General features: G+C 39.6%; 1 protein-coding gene and 1 long non-coding RNA gene across 9 annotated transcripts in view; one reads left to right on the top strand and one right to left on the bottom strand.

The window, feature by feature from the left end:
* Window positions 1–3,595, bottom strand: part of LOC135416790 (uncharacterized) — a 39,099-nt gene extending 35,504 nt beyond the window's left edge. Inside the window, exon 1 of the long non-coding RNA XR_010431725.1 lies at window positions 3,491–3,595. This is a non-coding gene — a long non-coding RNA (uncharacterized LOC135416790). The remainder of the gene's footprint in view (window positions 1–3,490) is intronic.
* RGS6 (regulator of G protein signaling 6) overlaps window positions 1–26,675 on the top strand; it is a 266,585-nt gene that overhangs the window by 74,386 nt on the left and 165,524 nt on the right. The window lies entirely within an intron of this gene.

The raw sequence follows: 26,675 nt of genomic DNA, 5'->3' as shown, positions 1-26,675 counted from the left end.
ACAACATAGAAGTAAGCTCTCTAGTTAAAGTGCTAGTTTCTTTGTATTTGATTTTTTTAAAATGCATGTTTTCAAAGAATAATGTTTAGTATCTGTTCTGGTAACTGTTTATTCTTGTATCTCCTGTTTGGTTGAAAAAGAGTGTTATAAATGAAAGTATTTAAGCAATTAAAATTGAGCAGTACTATTTTCATGCATAGATAAAATATTTCACCTCCAGCTCTCTATTAGGAAATCTAAGGCAGCTTCTTTTCTTCCTAGGCAGAGTGTGCTGCGGTTTAGCAGATAAACATGACATAATAATCTGTACAGAGATATATATGACATAATAATGTACAGAGATGCAGTTCTAGGCCTGTCCAATGAGTCCAAAAATAGTTTGACGTGGAAGGGACCTTTAAGGTCATGTAGTCCAACCCCTATTTTGTTTTCTCTCTTTCTCTCTCCCAGTGGTTTCCTTGCTTTCCCTGCTCAGCAGCAGAAGACATGGCACTGCGCAATGCTTTGTTTTTATCTATAGTAGATAAAGGTTTTAGCTGTAGACTAAAGCATGGTCCCTTTGAGGTACTTGATATGAATCACATTGTTTCAGGAATGCTTTATACGCTGTCCCAGGGCAGTGCTTTCAGTGAATTACTCTCATAACACCTGTCAGCATTTGCAGGTGCTTGCTTATTTTTGATAGGGGGAAGGTAAGGAAATTCTCCTCACCAAGTAGATTGTCATGTTGTACATTATGTAAGCAAATGCTACTGAGTCTTTTCTCAACAATCCAGTATCAGGTGCATAGTTTTTATTGCTCGATCCGGACTCTTTAATCCAAGTAGGTGGAAATTTTTGTTCCCTCTCCTCTTTCTACCACCTAGCAATATGTTATAATAACATTACAATTGTGAAAATTCAGTTAATGTTCAGACACAACTTTAACTGACACTGAGTCAGCTGTGTTATTTGGGGTGGAAGAGGGATATTCTTTGCATGTAGTATCTCTTAGTGTTACTACGTCTTAGTACTCCCACTCTCTTCTGTATATAGATACTGCGTTAAACCAAGAAGCACATGTGCTTTTCTCTCATTTGAGGGCTTTACACTAGGTATTTTGTGAACTGTTTGAGACAGGGATACTACTGGCAAAGTATCATGGTATGCTATTCCAGGCTTTTTCACTCTTCCTCAGATGTTTGTTCCTTTCTACTGTCAGAGGGATGAGTATTGGGCTGGACAGATTTCTGCTTTCAACATCAGTGACCATTCCTGTGTTTCAGTGTTTTGATGCAACTTTTCCTCTCACCCTCTGGAAAGATGCTGACTCTGTGAGAGGTTGCCTGAGATGTAATTTTGGTTCTTTATATTTGACATTTCTGAATTTTACACAAATTGCTATGACTGACTTGAAAATGGATAAGGGAGGAGAATGGCATTTAACTCTTCAAATGACAGAGATGTCATTGTGCTTAGCAGATTTCAGATATATTAATGAATGTTTCCTTTCCTGATGAGCCTTTGAAGTTTTTCTTACTGTAAAGCTGCTCTAAACTGTAATCAAACATTTAGTGTGTTAAATTGACAATTGGTTTTTTTTCACTTCAAGCTTTTAAAAAAGGAAGGAATTCCAACTAACTAGCAAGAAAGTGTGTGGTTTTCTTTCATTAAAAAAAAAAGTGCAAATCTCATTGATTTTGATGAATAACTGAATTGCAAAATATTAAAAATCAGATTTGACCAGTACCTGAGGAACTCCTGAGACTTGTTTTACAAGTGGAAGAGGGAGTGGGGGCAGAAAAAAAAAAAAAGAGGAGGGGAGCAGTTATAATGAAATGTCTTTTCCATTTCTAAAATTTAACCTTTTTTTTCTCTAATTACTAAAGCTAACCAGGACAACTCTAAGTGTTAAGGATTAAAGAAAGAATACTTATATTATTTCTAATTTGCTTACATCAGTGATTCATCAGTATCTCAGTTCAGGTTTGTTTCTTCTAATGCTTGTCTCAGGCTTCCATAAAGAAACAAGAGAGGTGTGTTTTGATTTCATTCTGTACCTGCCTAATAGTGTTGAAAGTGGAAAGGTTTGGCACTGAAGGATATGAACTCAGAAGGAAAACAGGTCTGGAAGTCACTCATGGACATGCAGAACTTCTGCATTCGAGAAGAGAGCTGCTGTGCCAAAATTCACTTTCCAATTCACTGTGCCAGTCTGTCCTTCCCTGCTGCTTTCTCCGTGTGAGTTCCTCAGTCATTCAAGGCTAGAAAAGGTAACAGTCCAGGCTCTTTTTTTTGTAGTTAGGGATTTGTGTATGTGTATGTGTTTGGATTTTTGTTTTGTTATAATATTTGTTCCGTGCCTTTTCTGTAAACTTGAAAATACACACAAGGCTGCAAATCAAAATGGGAGGTGAACCATCCAGAAATGGCCTCCCTCCCCAATCTTCCTCCATACATGGGTACAAGAGACTTTGCTTTGGTCAAAGTTGCCAGGAGTAGATTGCTAAGCTACAGCATAAACTGATTTGTGAAATGTAGTTGTGTGGATGTGGTGCTAGTTCCCTCACTTTCATAATAAACTCAGCAGTTTCACAGCACTCAGCACTGTGAAGAATTCAGGGGGTCACTGTCTTTCTGCACAAGATCTCATGTGAGCAGATGTTTCTGGCAGTGGCACAGCCGAATAGCTGACCAGAATCTTAAGAAGCAGTTAAACTGTTGCTGTGGATTGACTGCTCTGCGTTACTGCAGTACTGGAGCACAGTAAGCCAGGTGATGGTGCCAGGCTGCATCCCATGTTTTGTGAAGTGGGTCCTTACCCCATGGCTGCATGCCCTGTTTTCAGTAAATTCAGTGTGGGTACAGTTTAAAGTTTCATTGATTTAAAAGTAGATTTTTTTTTTTAAGTGGGGTCTACTACAGTGTGAATGCAAATATTAGTTGTGTTCTTGTGAAGATTCAAACCACTTATATCCTTATAATTTTTTTCTGAATGGTTTCCTCTGGCAGCAAATTACCCTGGTTAACCCTCTGCCCTTGATTATTGATGTTTTATCGCGTTCAAAGTTGCTACCTTTCAGTTGTGTCAGTGCCCCCCCTTTCAGATTTCTCTGTAAAGTTGGTGTTTGATTTACCCCTTGATGAGAAATATCCTTGCCTAAGGAAACAGACTTGAATTTGGTAGCAAGTGGAGTGGATGAGTATAAAGTCTGCACAGCTACACAGGGCTGTCCCTTGGGCTTCTGCTACTGTGTGCGATAGGCAGAATACTTCCTAATGAATTAAATCCCTTGACTCAGGTGACAACAGGAACATTTTGTTTTCCTGCTGAACAGCAGTGATAAAAGTCTGTATTTACATTTAATGTTTTGAATTTTCTACTCCTGTTCACCTCATCCACTGAAGACACTAATTAAGTATTTTTGAGCTTGGCAAATGAAAGGTCTTGAATGAAAGTACAACACTTTTTCATATATCCATAAAATAAAGCAAAATGCATGCATCTGACCTGGTCCTAAAATTATTCAGGCAGCTAGGGAACGGTTGGTTGTCTGGAGAACTGCTCACTGGAAGTGATGCAGAAGCCTGTCCAGAACTGCACCAGTGTTAGTTGAGATGCCGCATGTTTTTCTGTTGGCTTTAATGTAACACCCACTATGCAGCGTGTGGCAGAAAAAGTTCATACCCTGAACAAGCTGTTCTATGGTGCAACAGCTTGTCCGAGGGCTTCAAAAGACTTGTCAGATTTTCCCAATAAACATAAAAGTGCTCTGTTAGAGCAGGAAGGATCCCTGACACAGAAGATAATTAGTTTCGTCTGACTTTAGGCATCTGTGTGACAGGTGTTTGAGTGTTCCCAGTTTTATTTAATATAATTTTATTGTGTTTCTCTTGCATTCCTGTATACTTCATGGAGAGAGGTCTTCTCCATCTGACCTTGTTTTGCTTCCTGCAAGAGGAACAGAGATGAGCATCTGAGGTGTGAGCCTCTGTCCATGCTTGCAGGAACAGCCCCCTCACAGCTGTGCCTGCCAGAGGGCTGCTTTGGGCAGCAAGAAACATCCAAAGATGTTACAAGAAATGGAGCAATGGTAGTGATCCTGACATGGACCGGTGGCTTCATGGTAGTGCTCCCTTCCTCCTTCTCTTCCTCTCTTCCACATGGTACTGTTATGTTTATTCGCTTATTTTTGTAGATGGAGGATACATCTGGGGAATTTTTAAGTAGGGGGGATCAGAATAGAGGATCTTTTACTAGATACATATGATGCTCTCTTATGTCCATCAGCGCTTTTGTTTGTTTTTTTGCTGTTTGGATCCATGTGTAGCTATAAACAATCATCTTGTTTCTTCTTGCACTGTTGTCTTGTCAGAGGCCTGTATAGAAGGCATTCCTGTCTTTGATTTACATTAATTTTTCTTTTAATGTATCTTTGATCTCTCTCCACACAAATACAAGTGTATATGTGTGCTCACATGCACACTCACAATGTAGTGGTGCCTGACCATCTGCTTTGAATTACTGGAAAGGAATTCTTATGTAAAGGCCATCCAGGGACTATTAAAGAGAGGCAGAAGGAAAGACTACTCTCTAATCAGCAGTTCATTAAATAGCAACAACTTGTGGCAGAATTCTGCTTATGAGACTGCTGAGCACTTAGGCATCTTTCATTGTTTAAAGTGGGAATTTGAAAACTTATTAGGATCTTGGATAACTGCTGCTGAGTTATCCAAGAAAGGCAAGGTGAAAAACCTTATCAATTTATAAAGAAGTGACATGTAGTAAACAAGGTGAATCCATGTCAAAGAGAAACATAAATATTTAGGCAATTGTTTAAATGTAGACAGAAAGGGCAAAAATCACATAGCAGAAACCAAACAAAAGATGGCCCTGATACTGTCTGTCTATGGATGGATTTATGAGTTTGTGAAATAAACCTCTTTGGAGAGTCACAAAGGTGCAGTGGGGTGTGGACATATTTGAAGTCCAGAAAGTAAAAATCATAATCAGTGAGCCAGACTTTCCTGAAAGTAACTCTAGTCAAAGATGCAAAGTCAGCAGTATTTTTAAAATTCAAGTACACACTCAAGGTTATAGTATTTTCTGTATATTTTAGGAAGAGGAAAATAAGGGTACTGTAAAAATATTGCTTTCAAGTTTAGAAGAAAAATGTAGGTCAGGAGATTTTCATCCTTTCTTTACTTTTACCCTAAAGTGATTAATCTCATTTCAGATCTAACAATGCATACAGACCCATAATCTACAGAATATTTTATGTAGGAAACTGTGGCATTTGTACCAGCAGCATTTAATCTTAGTCTCTATGGTTAGAGAAATATATGCAGCATATGAGTGCTGAGTCATTAACTCAGCGTTAATAATGTATTAATAGTCACCTTATGGATCTCAAATTTGCAGATTCTCCTCCAATGCCAGAAAGTCTGAAAGTTTAAACAAAACAGACAAGGAATACTGTACCCCCAAACTGCCTTAAACAGAAATTGTGAAAATGAGATTTGAGTAAAAAACGGAGTGTTTTTTCAGTACATAAAACATAAACAGGATGAAACTTTGGTGTGACAACCCTAACTCTTGCTACTCCATCATGTTTTTATGATGTTGGTCATAAAGACCATATTTCATAAAAGCTAAAACCAGATTTTCAAATGCCAGTGCCTAAAGTCAGGCAATTGAATGAATAGCCTGGCTTCCTTAGAGGTATTGGTTGGAAGCTTTCTGCTTGAATTGGCTTTGAACTGTGGACAGTCAGATGCCTCTTGTTTTTCCCCTAGAACAGGACTACTTGCATTTGTTTCCAGAAGTAGGTTTAATTGCAGGAAGCTGCAGACTCCAGACTCTGAAATGGGAGGGCACATGGAGTCTTCTCTGGGTGGCAGTAGGTTATGTTGCCTCATGTTTTCTCCTTTTACACTGCTGAGGTGTAACACAGCACCAAGTGTCACGACGGTGGCCAATATGCAGGGTGTTAAGGTATGTTTGTGGAGACAGTGTCCAGATTTGTCAGCAGAAGCAGTATCAGCTGAGCAATTTAGAGGAGAAGCAACAGGGAAACTACTAGGAAGCAGAGAAGCAACTAGGGAAATCAAGAGTTTTGGTATTTTCTATCCAGAACCTTTATTCCAAGTTCAAAACTAAAAATACAGTGGTAGGATTTCTGGTCTTCTCTCAGGTGTTTTGTGTAGGTCTAGCAAAAAAGGGTGTAGGGATTCTTCAGAAAGGGGCAGAAAGGGTTTGAGGGAAAAGCAGTTTGCTTCCATCCTTCTTATAACTTGCAAATTTCCTCTCATGTTTTTTGTCCAAAACTACTTTGCAGTCTCTCTTTTGAAATATTCAACGACTAGGAAATTTTGCTATATGTGAGAGCATTGCTCTGGCTACCTGGCTTCTTGGCTTGAGAAACTGGATAGGGACATTGCTGGGGATCTTGCAGCCATGATTTCATAAGCAGGATCTACTGCTGTTGCATGATGAATACACGCTCAAGCAACTGTACAGTGCCAGCAGTCTGATCCTCTGAGATGCTTGTGGGTTAAGAAAGATAAGCAGAATCAGACTGACAGGTGGGCACTTTCAGTTAGCAAAGGATTGTTTCAGTGCAGGTATTGATAACCAGAGTGATAGTATGCCCTGGATTTATTTGTGAGAGCTCATACCTTGCTGCTTAACTTAGTGGTATTTGATACAGTCTTTTCCATATAAAGGGGGTCAGAGATGGTCAAAGGGCTATAGGTTTCCTAAAGGAGATTTCCTATGGCAGCGCTTCCTCCCCAGAGAGGAGGACATGGGTTTTATTTCAGAAATTATCTGAAGTGATGTCACTTCTTACTGTAAAAATCTACAAAATCTACATTCCGAGCAGTGGGATATGCCTGAGCACACTGCTTACCATTTCGCTGATGTGAAAGTGGTTTCATTGCAAGAAGTGAAATCAAACCAGCTGAGGTGCAAATGGATTGCCCTGATGATTTAACTTGTTTTCGTTTTGACAGCGGTGAACAGCACAGGATATACAGTAAACCATACAATATAGTATTTTCTGACAAAAATAATAAACCAAGATACCTGTCATCTACTGTAGCAAATATTGAAAGTTAAATGGCCACCATAAAATGGGAGAGTTGTTATTGATCGTTTCTGTCTCGCTTGAAGGTTCAAGGAGGCATGTAACTGTGGTGTAGGTAATCATGTTGCCTTTGGGTTTTTTCCCTTAAGTCACAAAATTCCACATTTGAGTTGGCACTAACTGACTGGTACTGTACCTTTGGCAGACAAGTGAAGGTTGCTCCAAGCCCAACAGTCCCTCCTTGTTTGAGGAAAGGCTAAGAGTTTCACTATCTAGCAGGTGGCTGCAATTTTGAAAATAGCTTCTTAATAAAATTTTCTTCTCCCTGTTTTTTTGTTTGACGTGCTAATTAAGCTCACCAGGGAAGTGAGCAGCATGGATTCCTTCTTCACTCTCAGGCTCCTGCAAACCGGCAACAAATGTAGATGTATTTTATGCAGTTGGGGTGAGGGGTAAGGTGTTTAAATTCTTGACCTGTGAAAGTACAGAAGTGTTTAATCTGAGAGAAGGAAAACAGGGGCATGCTGTTCCTGAGCCACTGTGGGCAGGGCAGAGGTGCTAATGAATTGGAAGATGAAAGCTAGATGCCTCAGAAGAGAGTGATGCCCCAGAAGTGTGTGACAAACAGATTGTGTGAGTAATTACTTTTGCATACCTTCCTGACCAATATCAGCAGGACTGGATTTTTGATGGAAAAACTTAATTAAAAAATTTAATTTTTTTCCTCTTAAGAAAACTGTTTACAGGGGCACATTGGTGGATGGAATTTAGGACACTGATTAATTGCTTTCAAGAGATCAGCTGTGTGTATCCTGCTAAGATGCAAGAAACAATAGAAGTTGGCAGCCTGCTGAGCTAATGGTACAGACACTTGAGCACCATTTCTAAAGTAAGGCTTTTCTGAGGACTTCCCATCACTGCTGTTTCAGGTAGGCAGTTTCTGGAAGAAGAGGCAGAGAGGACTCTGGTGTGCAGCAACTGCACCATTACAGTCTTACATTTCCTGATTATTTCTTTATCCTTAGGAGCCTTCCCTGGTGATGACCCCTGTATAAGGTGCTGTGCAAAGGCAGACTAGGCATCTTTCTTGGATGGTAATGCATTGCCCTCTGAGTCTGGTTGTGTGATTGACTGTGGCATGGGGCCTTGGACCCGCAGCCAGGTTTTAATTGCATGAGGTCCAGGCTGTGCTGCACGCGGATGTCAGGGGTGCCAACTCTGTCGTGTGTCAAATGTGTGGGATTTGACAGATCTGCAAATACCAGGCAGACATACTCACTTCAAGACCATGCTGCATTACAGAGGCTCTTACAGGCAGTGGGAGAACCATAAACATTTGCCAGACTTCATACGAAGAAACTGGGAGCTGTGATCCTCTTTGATGCTGGTCTCTTGCACTGCCTTTCAGCTTTCCAAACTGGAAGACAGCTGCCCATAGAGGGGAGGGAACGTTGAGTTGTCTCCAATGCCTTCTGCAGCTTTTTCCTCCTCGGTTTTGTTTCTTCATTTCTCATTCAACATATAGCAATAAACTCAGAGAACCTGGAGCACTGGGATGAGGCAGGAGGCAGCAAGTCTGCCTTTCCACTGGTGCAGTATGCTGGCATGCTGCTCTGCTTTCTACATGTTATTGCCTGACAGCTGCATCCCTTCCATCCACCCTGCCCCAGCCACTTCTTGCTAGCTGGGATTCATAATAGGTGCCTCATACTTGCTCCAAGTAGCTCTATAGGAAGACCCTATTCTATGTTATCCTCTCTCCCAGAGCTGCATTTCTGAAGTTTACTATCTGACACTGTTTTATTCTGGATGGTTTACTAATCTGTGTTGCAGATTTATGATGAAATGCTGTTATTCCAGAGCAAGGGACACTTGACTAAATACACCCTTGGATCAGTCTTCCTAAGCAAGCTCTCTGCTGAGTGACAGGAAAGACAGGGCAACTTCAACTTGCAGGCCAAGGCCTTCTACACTCAGATGTCACTAAGTAGCCAGTGGCTGGCTGGGTTAATCTGGCAGTACCACCAAAGGCACTACCACTGGTCCCTGTTTTTTGCAGGGGAGTAAGTCTACAAAATTCAAGAAGCAAAATTTTTACTGAGAAGCAATATCTAGGGGTGAGAGATGGGGACGAAGGACAAGGAAGAGAAATAGAAGGCTTGTGCATTCATGTCAATAATAAGTGATACCTAGAAATGCCTGTTGCTTGGAGTGCCTGAAGGGAGAAGCTGTGACTGTGTGCTGGGTTGCTTTTTCCAGCAGAGAGGCTGTGGTGCAAATTCATAGCTCTTTGTATTGCATTTATCAGTCACCCCTCCTTTAACACATCAGAGACTTGCCTTTTGCTCCCTTACACCTACTTTGAGTGCCTTTGAAGTTTTCAGATAGCAGGGAGAGGTAATGGGGTAATGCTGAAAGGTATTACTTTTAGTTGGGGATTATTGTTTTTGTAGTACTTTCTGTGCCACTGGGATGAGCCTGAGAAATGTGGAGTTTATAAGTAATGATGGAGGAGTACAATAGCTCGTGTTTCACTTGTGCGAATAGAGAAACATTGGAGTACAAATGCTTTGTGTAAATCCTGCATGCTGCACATACTGCACTCTGAATGCTTGTGGGGAAGTCAAACACCTTCCAAACCCCAATTCATAATGAGAACAGTACATATTATATGATGACTATGAAGAAGAAGAATCAGAAAGGATTCCTGTCCCATAGCTTGTTTCAACAGTGCTTGAAAGTATTAATCATGTAAAGAATCTTTTCTTCTGATGCTAAAGAGAAATTCATTTTGATAAAGCCCAGAGCTCTGTTCCTTGGGCAAGAATCTTTCTGCTTGCTAGTGGAGAGATTAGAGCTGGATTTTTCCATATTTTGTTCATGTGTGGCTTCTCTGCTGTTTAGTTTTTAAATACAAGTGATTTTAAGATTTTCATTTTTCCTCTCATACCCTGGAAAACCTTGCCAGACTTCTGAAAGCTGCTGTTTAGTATGTCATTGTCCTATACTGTTTTTACTGTATTTCTCCATCTTTTTTTCAAAGCATCCTTCACCGTTCTCTTGCATATTCTTCTTTACCTAGCAGTGACTGTTCTTTCCTTCTTCATGAGTTACATTTAATGCATAGTAGCAGTCAGAGCTCAGCATTTTTGCATTAATGGTGCCAAGTCCTGGTACTCATCATGCTTGTCAGTCACTCATTTCAGATTTACTTTCTTCATTTGAACTTGTCCTCCTAAAAGCATCCTGCCTTTGGCATGTGCAGCCCTTCTTTTGAGATGTACTTCCTCACTGTGACATTTCTCTTTTCATTAATCATCTCAGAATTTTTCCTGATGGGGTATTCTCTTCTCTCTCTCACTATCTCGCTTGCATTGCTGTAATTAAATATTCTTCTGTTTGGAAAGAGTTAATAGCACTGGAGAAGAATATGGTCCATGGTATTCGAACATTAGAGTTTATTATATTCCAACATTTAACTCTTGCCAGTGTGCGGAAACATTAGGAGGAGAGAATTGCAGTAAAGAGGCATAATTTAAGATCCTGGTAATAAAGTGAGTGAGGCAAGCAGGAGTCCTGATGCAAAATGCATCTGTTCAGAGTACACCCTCACTGTTCTCCTCCTCTGTGCCTAAGTTCCCCTCACCAATATATATAATGTAATGAAATACATCTCTTACAAATGATGAGCATTATTGTTGGTTGGAAAAGCATTGCTTCCTTTGTTCTGTTATCTTACTGATTTACAGCAAATGTTTTATCCTTAAAGCTAAAAATCAGAAGATTTTAATATTCTGCAAATAAATTTAAGAGTCCAGCTTGTACTGCAGATAAACTCTAGATCTGGAAATACACTGTGGAGCACAGAAAGACTTTTTTATATGAGGAAGGTATGTTAACTTATCCTCCACTTCTTTTTCATTCCTTTTCCTTCCATCTATTTCCTCATTATCTGCTTGTTTATAGCAAGCCCAAGGAGAAAATAATGATTCCCAGTGCTTCAGGGGCTTGATCTGAAATTCTAGCTGCATAGGTGCTTGTATTAATGAAAGCAGCTAAGTTTAAATTCCCTTCAGTATGTCAGATGAAAAGCACATTTCAGTCAAGCTTAAGGATGCAGTTACATATAAATAAGTGCACTTTGCCTCCAAGTACATAGGGAATCAAATGACAAATTGGCAAACCTCATTGCAGATTCACTGGATTTAGGGGACCAGCACTGAAATAGTAAATGTTGTCTGTCCTGGATTGTTTTCTCTTTTGAATAAATTGACTGAGATGCTAGACATTTCTGTTTTTCTCAAACAGTAATTCAGAGCACAGAGCAATCAGAAAAGCTTGATAAGTTACTTTGGCCTATAGTTGCTGGCTAGTAGGGTGGTACTTAAGAACTCAAAGTTTCCTGTCTAGAGCTGCCAATAGTGAAAAGACATGTTTTTGAAAATTGATACCATTAATGAGCTCAAGCATGTCAGTGTTTTATTTGGTGACTTCCCATGCTCAGATTTTGGAGTCACTACTTGTAATACCTGGGTTTGTGCTGATGTCACTTGATCTTATGAAAAAAACTGGATTCGTCTCTGTCTGAAAAGAGCTGTGTATTGAAAACTCTCCTTGTGAAGTTGGAAGGGACCTCCAGAAGTTATCTAGTCCAGCTTCTTGCTCAGAGTAGAACTGGTGTCTTAGATCAGATTTATTAGAAGAGACCAAGAAACAATATTGTATAAACACATTAAGGACTGGAAAACCTTAATATACTACCTGTGTTTCCTGACTATTGAGACCTTGTTTTCAGGTGCTTATAGTTTTTGTCACAATTTACAGAATTAAAGAATATCTTCTCTCCCTCATTTAAATATTTTCATGAACTTTCCTTTTAACAACTCCAGCAACCCTATGCTTTGGAGCGAGAATATGATTTTCAGCTAAGGTTTTGGTCTTTCTGTCGCCTAGGTGGAAATCCATACACTGTGCTTTAAATTCTTTTCATTTAATAACTAAGTTTTCACAAGACTGATCATCACTGTCCCTTCTGCTGCCCTGGGCTCCAACACTGAATCTCTAGGTGAGTCTGAAATCAACACTGAGGATGAAGCCTCCTTCATTCCTAAACGACCTGGATTCCCATGCAGTGCCTAGGAAAAGGCTAATTCAATTGCAAGTATGGTAAGATTTAAAACAGATTTGGGTACTGATTTTATGCCAGATGACAGAAACCTTGGGCTTTTAAAAAAATTACTCTATTAAAAAACCCACAGAACTTCCCAGATTGTTATGCAGGTAACAAGGTAGTTCCAAAGAATATTATTAAGGTTATAAAGGCCAGTGCTCAAAAGGCTGAAATGCTAGAAGGAAGGGTATCTCCATGACCCTGCATTCCCTCCTGTTGTTTTTGAATTGTCTTTCTAACTGGGTGATTCCACTCTGAGTTTTCCGCAATACTTGAGTCTCGTTTATAGTACAGAAGAGAGGCTGTTGCACTTACTTTGTTTGCTTCAGCAGCTGAGAAGTGCATAGCAACTGAAACAAGACTGCAGGAAGAAATGGTATGGTTAGAGGGAGCTGAGGTGCTCTGGAGAGATGCATCCTGTTTCTGCCTGTTACATTATTTTCCTGAAGTGGCTTAAACCAAACTTCTCTCTTATTTGTAATTATAAGGTCCTCTTTTACTGAATAAGACTTAGGTCCTGGTTTGCAGAAAGGTTAAGCCCCACAACCACAAATGAAGTCATACCTAGACAAGATCATGTCCTATGCTTTTCAGCTGGGGTTCTTGACAGTCAGTGGAAATATTTTTGAGCTTGATCTCTCTGTAAATCAGTTACAAAAATATCAAATATGGATGATACAGTGCAAAAAATAACTGATATTTGTGAAGCAGTTGGATTCAGTTGTGATGATAACACAGACTTGCTCAGCAGGAAATTAATTCTTCAGGCTTCTGAGCAGAATGTGAATAGTGCACAGTATGCAAGACCCGCAGCTAAATGTAGAAGTAGGATGAGAAAGCAGTCATGCTTAATAGTTGTCTAGTAGCTATAGAAAGTATAACTTCTATGCACTGATTGAGGGAAGGACCCTGTGGAAAAAAACCTTAATGAGCATTTGAAGTTTATATTCCAAAGTAAGCTTGATAGCTGGATTAAGGCTGCTGAAGCAACTGTAATTCAGACATCTATTTAAAGCTTTAAAGTGCAAGCTTTTAACTTGCATGGTCATTCTTTTAATACTGGTTCCATGTGTAAGATGTATTTGTGAACTTTGTAAAGCAGTCCTAATAAAGACTGACTCTGTCCACTCTAGCTGTCTTCTTCCCATTCTAACTTTCTACTTAATATATATGCAGATTTTTAATGTCAGCAGTTGGTTTGGGTTGGTCTGTTGGGTTTTTTTGCCTGTGCATTGTCCAGCAGATTGACTATACTGTTTCTTCCACAGCACAAGAGCCTTGTGCTATTTGAGACTGCTATTTACAGCAGTGCAGCTGACTGTGTCGTGTAGGTAAAATGCTGCTACATCAAAGAAGTGGTTCCATAGGCCATCAATATGCTTCATGCTGATGTAAATGACTGCAGAAGATACAAGGCCACAGGGAATCAAGCCCCATATTCTAGAACAAAACATGTGATTTTGCTGAAAGTGATTTACTGGCAGAGTTTGTTTATGCTTCCCCTGCCATAGTAAATAAACAGTACTCTTCCAGATGCTCCATCAAACAGTCTTGGAGGTTTGTAAAATATTGGGCTTGCTATAACAGGGTCCTTTTTCATTTTAGAACAGTTAGCAAGCTAGCTTCTCTCACAGATCCATTTCACTGCCTGTCTGTATAAATTTGTTTAAGTACTTTGGGGATGCAGGGGGGGCAAATTTGAGTTTGTACATGGAATATCCTCAGAAGTTTGTTGTCTAGAGAGAGAGGAATAGCCCTTGTTGATAATCATTATACATGATTATCTTCTGCTTAGGGATGGGGAGAGGCTTGAAGAGCATGGGACTATCTCCGTGCCCTAACTTTTCTGAATAAATCACTGCTTTGTTTCTGTTTGCCACTTATAAAGTTGGAGTTATATTACTTAGCTCACCCTGATTAAAAAAGTTTTTGTTCGCATAAAATTTGGTGATGGAAAGCAGTTCATATTGTTAATCACTTTTAGTTCCTTGAGTCTATTAGACTAGCAACATTAAAAAAAACTACAGCCCTAAAAGAAGCTTGAAAAATAGAAACCAGTCAAAAGAGAGTATAAAATTAACCAGAGCCCACCCAAATTCTTTATTTTCTTTCTTTACTTATTTTTTTTTCTTTTTTTTTTTTTTTAAGACATTTAGATTATTAAGGAGCTTAACCTAAACGTCTTAATCCTGTTCTCTGGCCTCTTTCACCATTTGTGGGAACTTGTTCAGCACAGGCAGTCGCCTGTATGGCCTGACCAGTGTGGCATACCCAGAATCACCAGCTTATGCTGGTATGGCACGCCAAGTTCCTTTCCTTCTGCTGGAGGAAATTTCAGTCTTAGGAGAGCATTCTCAACCTGTAGCTACTTACAGCACAGGGGCTGCGAAGGAAGGAGTTTAGAGGAAGACTTGGGGCCAGCCATAGTCTCTAGTCAGACTTGATTGTTAATGCAGAGTTGCTCCCTGGGAACTGAGGACTGATATGAGGTAGGAATTTCTGAAAGAAAAATTTATCTGTTTAATTATTTCATTATTTGTGCTTGCAGAGACTTAAAATATTTCAGTTTCTGGCATTTTTTTCTTCACAAGAAAGATGACCTCTATGCTGGTAGTCACTAGCCTTTGTTCTTGCACATATGCATCAGGTAGAGCAGGAGTGAGGTAAAGATACAAAGTGGAGTACAAAACCCAATATATAACTTAGATAATTAATTCCTGAAAAAGTTACAGGTTACTTCCTGGTGAAGTTGTGTTGGAATCTGAAATAGAAAAGTTCACTGATACTCAGTAATTGTTCAGGTGAGTAGTAAAGCTGTTGGGTCAAAGGAAGTACAAAGTAAGTACTGATGTATTAGCAGGGAAACTTTCTGAAGTTTCTGCAGAGGAGAAAAAACTGTGCTTGGTTTAAAATTAGGGCCAGTCTACTGACCTAACCAGACCCGTGGCTGAAAAATCTGTTTTACAACATTAGCACGAATCTGTATCTTAAAATGTAATCAGAAAATAAGAACATGCTAACTGAAAATGTGCCACTTGCAGTGTAAGGTCTATATTTTTTCCTATAGAAATACACATGAATGTGGAACAAGCTGTGCGACTGGCCCATGGCTGGCTTGTGGAGCAGACTCAGTGTGATGGCACTGGTGAAAGCAAGGGGAATTTAGGGTGTGTTTCTTCTGTTCTCACCCAGATGGGACAAGAAGTGCTTTGCTGTGTGAGATGGACATAGTTTCTTCAGGGCACTTCTGACTGTAGCATCATCACTGATGCAGAAGAAGCCTGTGGAGATCTGACTATACTGTGCAGTTGGATCCTCATCTGCCTGGTCTACCTGCACTTGGAAGCATGTTTCTGCAGGTTTGGTTCTGAGATTTCATTTATGCAACACATGATACTGGGAAGTGATTTGCACTAAAAGAATTACTATTAGTAAGCAGTGTTTGGGGGTTTTTTTGGTCTGTTCCTGAGAATTCACCCAGGTCTCCTGCAAAAGAGACACTCATTTACTGTTAGGCAGATTTCTTTTCCCTGAGACTTCAAGTTGTCAAACCCACTTCTCTGGAGGAGAACACTGCTGGGCTGCAAGTGCTGGATTACTCTGGGAAGACAATCACAATCAACAGCAAAAAGGAAGTTGATCTGAAACTTTTCTTTTACAGTCAGTCTCAATCCGAAGTGTTTGCCTAACAGCTAGCGGAGCTGGTTACAGCTAATAAGGAGTCCTGCCAAGAGCAGCAGGAGGAATTTGATAGAATTACATTTCCTTTCTTTATAACCATTCTACATCCAAACTTCTAGTGCTGTTTTACCCAAGAAAAATTATGCATACATAAGGAATGAAGTAGCATTTCACTGTCCAAATGCAGAGGTATGAAAGCCATATCTCACAAGATGGAGAAGTGTGGGGCACTAGAGAATTAGGATGGTTAAAACACTGCAGCTCTTCAAGAGTTTTATTTCAAGCTGTTCTAATTGTGGCAGTTTTTCACAGAATGAAGGATGAGAAATACTTGGTGATGCTGGTTTTTTTAATTCTCAGCTGGCATGACTCCTGAACAGTGCCTGTCATGTACAGGGTATTTTCCATTTTCCCCATGAGAGAGTAACTTATTGACATTTTAGTCCAAACAAGAGTAGAGATTTATTTATCCAAAAGGGCCAAAATGGTTGGGCACTGTAGTGCTTCTCTCATCAAAGTTTTCAGCTGTTGAAGAGATAACTGTACTGTTTTATTACCCCTGTTATAATGTGTTACACTGCGAGATCTGGCAACTGGATAGACTATGATTCTGGTTAAAAATCTATTTCTGTTTCTGACACTACCTTCAGATGAGTTTCCTGGAGTATTGGTTTGTGTGTACAGACTGGCTGTTGAGTACAAAGTGATATGGACACTATTACAGTCATATGAGCACTTCCACTTCCTTGAGTGGAAGTGCTCAGGAGAAGAAGGTCCTTTGGAAAAGAGGCAATCACAGGGTTGCAGGGACTGCAAGAGATGACAAGCTTTGGAAGTGCAGTGCACTTGGACATCCCCGTTTGGCACATATCTTCTGAAGTGTCCACTGACAGAGCTTCAGCAACAGAAAGGAAGGAACTGCCTCTGTGAAATTCTCAGTCTTTCTCCACTCTCATAGAGAAAGAGAAGTGCGTTTGCATTTATTGCCTTGCCTTCAGTAGATCCAGCTATTTACCTCCAGATACTCTTGCCACTGAAGTCTCTATAGGGGCTCCAGGTTTCTGGGAGTATTGCTTGTGGAAGAGGGTTTCTGTATAGCTACTATATGTTTTGTCCTGTAAACTCAATCAGCTGCTTTTTAGAGCTCTTGAAACTAGATCACGCCTACTTTACAGTAATACAAGAGGCTTTAATTACTGAGACAGAAAGTTTGCTGGTCAGGGAACTGTCAATTTTCGTTGCATATTTATTACAAAGCTTGCATAGTTAAAAAAAAACCTAACTACCTTCCATCTTGCAAATGATGAAGTCGTATTATATTTTAAATACCTTTTGTGTTGTGTCAGAAGAACATGAACAGTACTCTGCCACTGTGCAGTTTTCTGTTCCAGCTTCATCTGACTCAATTGCATTTGGCATGATTTCACCAATTTTACTTTTTAGGTTTGATGAGCACCTAGCTAGCTACCTATCTCTATACATCATGTTAAAACCTTGGCCTAGATACAGAATGAAATATACTTGTCTGATCAACTATATTCATATAAATCAAGATGTGTAGTGCAGGAATCTGTTTTAAAGCTTGTTTAGTATGATGTATACCACTTTCCAGATGCTATCTCTCTCTTCTAATAATGACTTAATTCTTTGCTGATTGCCATTAAGAAAAGAATTCAGCAGAACTGAAGAGAAAGAAAGAAAAAGACAAACATTATAAAAGATGCTGAAACCAAAGAGACTTACTGTCAAAATAAGGCATTTGTGTAAGCTGCCTGGCTGCTCTCTAATCCTCAGGCTATAGAACAGGCTATAGAACTCTTACACTGGCAGAAGTGCCCTACAGAAATAAAAGGGTCTGTCATGATAAAGGAGAGCGGGTGGCTGTGATCATTCCTTCCCTGTGCCATCTACTTTTTTGCTTAGGGGTAGAATAAAGTATAAGCTGCCTCTAGGACATACATCAACTATCTTAGATGCATTAGTCATATTCCAGCTTCTGGTCTTGCAAGTGTATTTCCTCCAATTATATCTGCAGCTGTGCACCTTCTTCATTCCTGGCCAGGCTCTCCAGGCTGCAGTGGCATCAGTCAATGGAGACATCTTCTCAGATGGGCTGCCTGTTCTGTTTTTCTGCTCTCTAAGTTGTACCGTGGTGGGTTTTTCATAGCAGCAGCCTGGCTCTGTCTATTTGGACCACTCCTGAAAAAAAAACCAGAGAAAGTCAAGATGGGACACAGCTGGGGGAGGCCAGGGATAGAGAAAGCTGAGGGAGGGCTGGAGGCATGAGGGTGTCTGAGGCAAAAGCTCAGCTATCTGTATTAGGAAGTATTTTGGAGGTGAAAGGACTTTAACTGGTGGTGGTGTGGGGTTGAGAAACCCAGGTATTCCCAGGAGGATCTGCAGCATGTGATGAAAATTTTGAGGGCCACAGAGGTGAGATGATGAGACTTTGGGGAGGAGTTACTGGTTCCTAAGTGAGCACTGTTAGGTAGGATGCAGTTTTGGGGCAGGGTCACGTGCACAAAGCTGCTGCCAGGTGGTGAGTAGCTAACTTCTTGCTATCAACTAGTAAACTACTTGTTCTGGCTCTGCTTCAGAAATGGGTAATGAGACTTCTTCATCCATTCCAGAATGAAATGTCTTTCTTTATACAGTGCTAGTAAGAATTTTATTGTTTCTGAGCAAAATGACAGACCAAGAAGATGTTACCGATGCAGAATAAACTGGGATCCTAACTGCAGGGCCTATTTTCCCTTCTGGGAAGTGATGGTAGGTGTGATGGAGTTTTCAGCAGCAATGACTTAACATCTCACCATTACTTGGAAAATTAGTCATGCTTGAGTGTGAGTTGGATTGAACTTGCTTACTCATCAGAGTAACCAAATTCAGTGGTATGTTCTCAAGATGATGGCATTGATAGCTGAGCCGTTATCATTTCAGTTCTTCTGTATATTGATGTTGTGCTGCTGTACAGCTGCTTTTATCAGTATGTCAGATAAGCATGACTTAATTCAGTAAATCTGTATACCTCGTAATGTCCATGTGAATCTATCTAGAATGTAGAAGGGCATTTACAGGTTTCCCCCTAAAATTACAAGCCAAACTTTTCTGAAGTATTCGCTAACCTTCCTTGGATATTTGCTCAGAAAAACAGATTTCCAAGACAGAATTAATTTTTACACACTAGGCTCCACACTTCAGCAAGTAAATTAAGATGGAATGTGTACAGAACAATTAATTCATTGTGAAAGTGATCATGCTATCAAAATCTAAAAAAAGTAGAGGGGAGAAAAAGCTCCAGGCTTTCAAAGCTGGAAATTTTCAGGCAAGGCATTATGTGGATGATCTGCATTTTGCAGGCTAATTATATTTTTATCTGTAAAATATATCGATACTAAATGATGTATACTGTCCTTGTTCTCTCTTCTGACTAATAAGACCCTATTCAGACGTTCAGACACATATGGAATGGAATAATTCGGAAAAAAAAGTTGTCTTCTTTCTCATAGGGTTCTTGTTGTGACCTGGCCATTTACAACCTGTATATAAATTCAAAAGGAAGGTGTGGAAGATGTGTACATTCCCCTGATTCCACAGAGGTTAATTGTTTTCCTTCTTCAAGGAGCTCTTATTATACAGAGCAATCCTACTGAACACCTAAGTATTTGAGTCTAGTCTAAACACAAGCAGAATGCAAAAATATTTTGGATTAAGAAAGATAACTGTAAGCTTGAGCTCTTACCAGGCTACAGACAGGCTTGCTTGGTGAAGTAGATTGCTGATGTTATTGATCTAACAACACAGAGATAAATTAGGCATAATATTCCTGCAGCTGACATGAGCAGTGAGGACAGCACCTCTGAGGGATTTAGGGAGCCTAGAGTCACATACTCTGTGAGATGATGGAAATGTTTGCCTTGTGCCATTTTCAAGCTCAAATAAGTAGATTTAAAAGCTGGGCCATTAATGTTGTCTGCTACAGCTTGTACATGTCACAGGCCATAAAGCTTCCTGTAGAGGGACCAAGTAGAGGATTTGGGGTTTCATTTGATTTCAGATTGATTAGTTGGTCCACCTCTGCACATTTGTAAACTCTTTCAAGGCCACCAACAGTCGAGTTTTTCTGGTTTTAGAGATAGAATAAGATGTTCTTAAATACTCAGAACTGGTAATTTCAGAATTGCTGTTTTTAGAGACTACATGGGGGTTTTGGTGGGTTTTTACCAGGAAAACATTTTTGTACTTTGGAGCCAAATGAAATTCTGTGATTAAATACATTCAAACACAGATCCCAGTCTCTGGGTGGTATAATCTCCTGCAACCCTCTGTGGAGTTGAGAATGTAATTCTGATCCTTAAAACTGCTTTTTATGTAAGGAAGGCTGACATTGCTATAGCTCAACAAAGATCTTTCATTAAAACTTGATACCCCCTTCCCACACTCCCCACCCTTGGCTTCGCTGTTGATATCATTACAAAGCTGGTATCTGAATCACCTTCTGTTCTGTATGAGCTTCTGCAGATTTTTGACTAATGGCCAAAATGCTATGCTCTGTGGTTCCAGTAATTTTTTCCATTTGTAATTTTATTTTTGTTTGAACCTGAATGCAAAATGACCCATAGACCATATAAGTCCTGTGCTTGTGTGGATTGGAATCTGTGAGTTATTCATGCTGTGGGCAGTGTGAGGGAGAACCTTTTGAACTTGATTTTGCAGGAGAGTAATTTTTAAGTCCTGTTTAACCAATGTTAGCAATATTGAGTACTTTAATGGAGTCAGCCTGCCAGTTGTTGACAGTGTTTTCAGCATCCTGCCATCTCGCTTAGCCGGAATCATTTAAAATTGACATGGTGCTGAAAATGAGGAGGCTAAGGAGTCTGGATTTGATGACATATCTGTATGTGGGCATGTTTTAAATGCATCAGGATAATCTTGCTTGGAGGTTCTGTACATCAGTGATGCATGTTTAGTGCATTAGAAAATGAGATACTTCTATTGGGACAGTTGTTTCTAGAGACATCAGAACATCTACGAGTACTTTTCTAAGCAATTACAAAGCATATAAGCTACCCTCTGCTGGATGTGGCATACCATATTGCTTAGCTCTGGTGATAAGCACCTCTAGGTTTTACATAAAAAAATCCCGAATGCTGTAGTCTTTCTGCAAAGAATATCTACCTTGAGATTTGGGTGACAGATATGACTTTGCCTGTCAACAAGGATGCATAGGATTCCTAGAAAGGGCAATTCAGAGAAAGAGATTAACTTTTGTTCTGAATTTCTCCGTGGAGCAACCTTTCTCTCTCTAGTGTCAGGAGAAGGAGCTGGCAAATTAACCGAAGTCATTGCAAATTCATCCCTCTGTCTTTTGAGCCTGAGAAATGGCACAGGTATTCCTTCAACCCGACAGTAAGGATGCTCATTTTGGTATCTTGACCATGTTTCACTTGTGATAATAGTATCATTGATTCACCTCCTATTTTAATTGGGTGAATTAACTTCTTTTCCAGGAGGAGTACTGAACTGAGTAACTGCCTAGCACAGAAAGATTTACAGGATCTGTCATAATAAATGGGAACTGCAGCTTATTTTACTGCTGTGTACTGACAGCTATACACATCTATTGGGGAAGGACTGGTCTTGTATTTGCCTGGTAATAGCAGACATATTTTGGAGAGGAGGCTTGGAGAAGTGGGAGAAGAAAAAGGAGGGAGGTGGGTTGTAGCTCAGTAATTAAGAAAAGATATACGTGACTCAACCCTCTTCTAACAGAGCTGGAGAGGCAGAAGGAAACCAGCCCTTTAATTCTTCTCATTGCTTCTGTGGCCGCCCTCGTTCTCAGAGGTTTAAATTAAAGGATCATATGTGCAATCTGGCAATTTTTCCAGATACACTTTTGAAGCACTGTTTGACTGTTACAAAACTGGTTGCGCTAAGCAAAGTGCAAACTCTTTGTCCTTGCAATAGAGAATTGACACTTCCAGCTGCACTTCCTTATCCCCAGTCATGGATTTTACTTATTTTCCACTGGAGGACCCATGTGATTCTGAATTGCATCCAAAGTGTCCTCCCCAGCTTTCTGCTGTTCACCTTGGTGCTTGTATGCTGTCCTATGTGGGGAGCTGGGAGTAGATAAATACTTTAAAATCTCCTGAGCAATATAAATGCTAGACAGTTTGTTATTCATTTTTGCTGACTTTCCAAAGCAGCCAGTATTGAGATGCATCAACATGCCTGGCTTCTCTTTCCTCATCTCTCAAGATAGGGCAGGCTGCCTAGGCCAAAGATCTTTTATTGCAAAAGGCAGAATCTCCTGCCTGAAACATAAAGCCAAAGTCTTGGATACTAGCTCTCTTGGATACCATTAAAGAAGCTTTACAAGTAAGGAAGTTTTAAATCTACAGGTGGGATGGACTTCAGTTGCATATTAATTTCATAACATTTTGTGGCACTCTGAGTTAGGATGTTCTGCAAATCTGATGTTAAGCAGCTGCATAACAGCCCTCAATGTAGTACTGCCCTGGAAATAATTTATTTTAATTGATAAGTTATGTGGTACCTACACAGTCCCCCCCACCTCCTCAATCTATCTCAAATATGCATTGGTATAATGTTTTTAGAACATCTGAGTTTGTGGATATAACTTACCTAGATGTAAAAAATAAAGTTTTTCTTTGGGGATTTCTGGTGATTTGCTCATAGAGATGGAGCGCTCGATGCAGCACAGTGCTTTTTGTTTGCTTGCCTCTGCAGCTCTGTCACTGTGCTTGCAGGGCATACTAGTAATATGCAGTTCTTGTGGCATCACTCCAGGCAGTGCTAGACATAGAATGGCACTCAAATGAATACAAACTTGAATTGTTTCTTTGATCTCCATAGATGTCCCACAGGCTGCTGTTGCAGGTTTTTTCAAGGTCATCAAGTGTTGGTCATAAAAAAAAGGCTGGCTTTTGTGCCTGTAGTTGTCTGGCTAGAAAACATACCAGTCATTGAGATAATGGAAAAAAATCACTTTGTTTAGATCAGACACCCTTTAAGCATGGGGAAAAGTTTGAGGACAGATTATATCTTCTGGGTATTAGAATCGGCAGTAGCAACCAACCTACTGCCCAAATAGTTCTGGAGTCTTAATCACTTTGCTGAAATGAACTGATTTCACTAAATCATGATGCAAATGCCCCTTCAGCTTTAAAGCTTAGGTGGCCTTAACAGAATAAACATGTTTGGCAACACAGTCCAACTATCCTACTCAGATTTATAGCCATACAGCTTCAGTTGAATTTTACCACTGAAAGACAGGATGAAATCCAGAGTATTCATTTGTTCACAGATGTTACTGTGAGATAACTCTTATTCCCAGCTGTTATCAATTCTAGTGAAATAGCCTTTTCATTCAACCTAGCCAACAGCCTTTAAGCCAGAGATGAGATTTCAGCTGTTTCATTAATTCATAAAGCACAGGGATTGTGTCTAACTGCTAGTTTGAAGAAAGATAAAGTAGGTCTGTTAAACCAGCAAGTGATGATGCCACTCACATCCAAGTGAAATGTCATTTGCCAATTATACTGGCAATCTTGGGATTTCTAAACAGGAAGTCTATTATAGAGAACGTGTAGATATTCATAAAGCACTTTGTGATTCCCGGAGGAAGGATGCATTACAAATACCTGTATAATTACTAGCAAAGTTTGCGCTCTGAAGACATTGTTTGTCAGAACTGGATTGCTGCAAGGCTCAGTTCACTGTTCTGCCCAGAGACACCATGAGTCTGGGCACTCTCATGTTGCACTTAGCCCAAGTGAATTGGTGCTGCTTGGGGTCCTGCTGGCCAACTCCATTTAATCACCAAGTGTACAATCACTGCTGAACTTGCCAAGAGCATGCTTGTGCAGTGGAAGTGCCCTGCATAAGGTGTGTTGGTTTCCCAAAGTTATTTGAATGCCTAAATATTTCCACCTCTTTGTATAGAGAAGCCTAGAAAGCTTAAAGGAGAAATCTGTGGTTTTCTTCAGGCTCTGGTAGGAGTGGGTGCAAGCTTTAGATCCACAATTTCTAGGGAATGCAGTATTCTTCCCTTTTTTTTCTTGTCTCCTTTCCTTCATACAAGGTTTTCAAAATTGAACGTGGAGCCATTGTCAGGCAGGTTCTAATACTGCACTGCAGGTAGAAGGCTGGCAAAAATTGTGGTGTTTCTTCTAAATATATTTTAAAAGAATTACTTAAAACACTATCTTTGGCTGCAGTAAAAGAAATTGCACTCCTCAGATGTGTTCCTAACAAACAGGCTGCAGTGTTTTTTCAGTGAGATTATTGAAATAAACTTTCACAAACAGCACATGAACAGAACCCCAACTTAAACTGTATTGTTCTGATATCTGGGAAGAAGCATAAGCAAGATTTCAGAAAGACCAGCCAAAATATTTTAAAATACGCATTTTAAAGGAATTCCTGGGTAATCAAATAAGATCTTTTTCATCAATAAGTACATGAAATTGACTAATTTAATCTGTCTTTAATAGATTTCAGTGTGATTTCTTCTTAGATGCTTAGGTAATTTTAAGCTTGTGGGAGAAGAGATTCCTTTATTTTCTTCTTATCATCATCAGAAATCATTTTTCTGGCTGCAGAAATTCTCTCAGTGCATCCTGAGCAGCTTTTTGGCACTCGAGAATACCCAGTCAGCCATTTTTCGTAATGCGTTGTCTCTTTATTTGTGTTCAGCCAGCCTGCAATTTGCTGCCTTGAGAGCAGCAAATACTTATCATGTTAATTCATTTCTCTTGTCTGCACAGCTCGAGTGACATCAATTCATTCCTTTTGCCGTTTCACATCTGATTAAGGACTACTTCCAACGCAGACATGGAGTTGAGGAGCTAGGATTTCCTTCCTTTTGAAGAACAACTGTGTAATGGGTCAGGATAGTACTTAAACAAGGGAAAGCATAGTTTCTGATAGTATCTGTCAGATAGTGACAATATTTTTTCTGTAAACAGCAATGTTAAAGTTGCTTTATTTGTAAAAAGGACCTGGAATGTATTTTTCAAGTTAATTTCTAAAGCAAATACAAGCGTGCCAAACATAGAGCTGTAATTGCCAAATCCCTAGGGGAAGAGATCTTGTGATGTCAGAGAAACCTAGAATCAAAGCAAAATACACGTAATACTGTTTGCACGTACCTTCTATGAGGATTTCTAGAGAAGGCTTAATATTTGCATTTTGTGGCATATTCGAGGCTGAGATTTCCGAAGCAAATGTGCTAACTTATGTGCCTACACAAAAAGTATCCACTGCAGTATAGATGTTCACATATCCTGTAAGCAGTGGTCTAGGTCAGGTGTTAATAAAACTTAGTGTACTGTCCCATACATGTACAAGAATCCTGGACCGGGACTCTTCAATTCTTTTGCTGCTCTTCTATGTACTGTTCTCTTTCTCTCAGATCTTGGGCTATGATTAGCTTTAAATTGATGCTGTGTATTTTTCCCTGATGAAGATTTTTCCATCTTAAAACCTATATTGCTTTCAGATCCTTTATCTAATTGTAAGTTTTAATTATGAATTTTGTGTGCCCAAATGGTAAAAGTAGCAGCTTTATAACTTTGGGTGCATTCTTCTAAATTAAGTCTTGCATCTATAGCAGAAAAGAAACTCTTGAGTTTTATTTTCCTACATCTAGTTCTTGCACTTGAGACTGGGGATAGTCGAATTCTACTAAGCAATTGATACATTCCGTGATTTACAGAGATAAGATGAAATGTAAGAAAATAAGAAAGACTAAATTAGAAAATACATCTCTTAATATAGTGTCTTAGCCATTGTTGTGGTACCATATTTGCAAGGGAAATCAAATTAACCTTTTACCTTCTTAAAATGAATGCATCTTTTAAAAGCACAGAAAAGAAAAACAAGTTTAGCCTGCTCTGAAGACTCCTAAAAGGAGCTGGAAGGCTTCTGCAGTCCTACATCAGATCTCAGCCAGGGCCTCACACACAGGCACAAGGTGCTCACCCTTGATGAGGTCACTGAGCAGGGCCAGCCACGATGGAGCAGCTGTCTAGAAAAGATCTAACTGCTGACCGTGATGTGCACTTTAGCACCTGGGGCAGGAATGCTGCCTAAGAGAAAAAGATCTCTTTTCTCTTAGTGTGTTTATTTCTTTTTGCCTCACTGAAGCACTGGATTATTATAATGTCATGTTTACAGAATAATGATATTAAAGTGAGAGCTGTTCAGTTAAAATTCTGTTAAAATTCTATCTGATAGCATATTGAATCTTCAAAGATATAGCTAGTAATGCACAAAGAATAAAAATGTATGTACATTTGTGTCTGTTTTTTATTCTAAAACATGAGAGTAATATATCAGCAGCAGGCAATATATCAGCAGCAGTTATCAGCTGTCACCATTTGAAAAATTACTAATTGCTCTATTTCAAGCAAATTTTTTCGAAGTAGATGACACAAATAACTGACTTTCACTGTTTATTTGGAGGCTATTTCTTTCATCTTAAGTAATTCCAAGAACACCCAATATTGAATGGTTAAGAGAGTAAGACAGCTTTATTTTGTGTGAAAGCTTTCATTCAGACTGTATCCCCAGATGCCTCATGGTTTTGTCATATGGTCTGTTTAAAAAAAAAACCAAAATCAACAAAAAGAGGTGAACCCAACCCGAAAGACCTGGGTTTTGCTTTATGTGTCTGTAATTTTCAAGAGGGTGGTTCATGACAGCAGTTTAGGAGTACATTTGGTTAGGAG

The sequence above is a fragment of the Pseudopipra pipra genome, chromosome 6 (assembly GCF_036250125.1).
Source record: "Pseudopipra pipra isolate bDixPip1 chromosome 6, bDixPip1.hap1, whole genome shotgun sequence".
In the NCBI taxonomy this organism is placed as follows: Eukaryota; Metazoa; Chordata; class Aves; order Passeriformes; family Pipridae; genus Pseudopipra; species Pseudopipra pipra.
The sequence above is the reverse complement of the archived record's forward strand: the minus strand, read 5'-3'. Positions and strand labels throughout refer to the sequence as shown.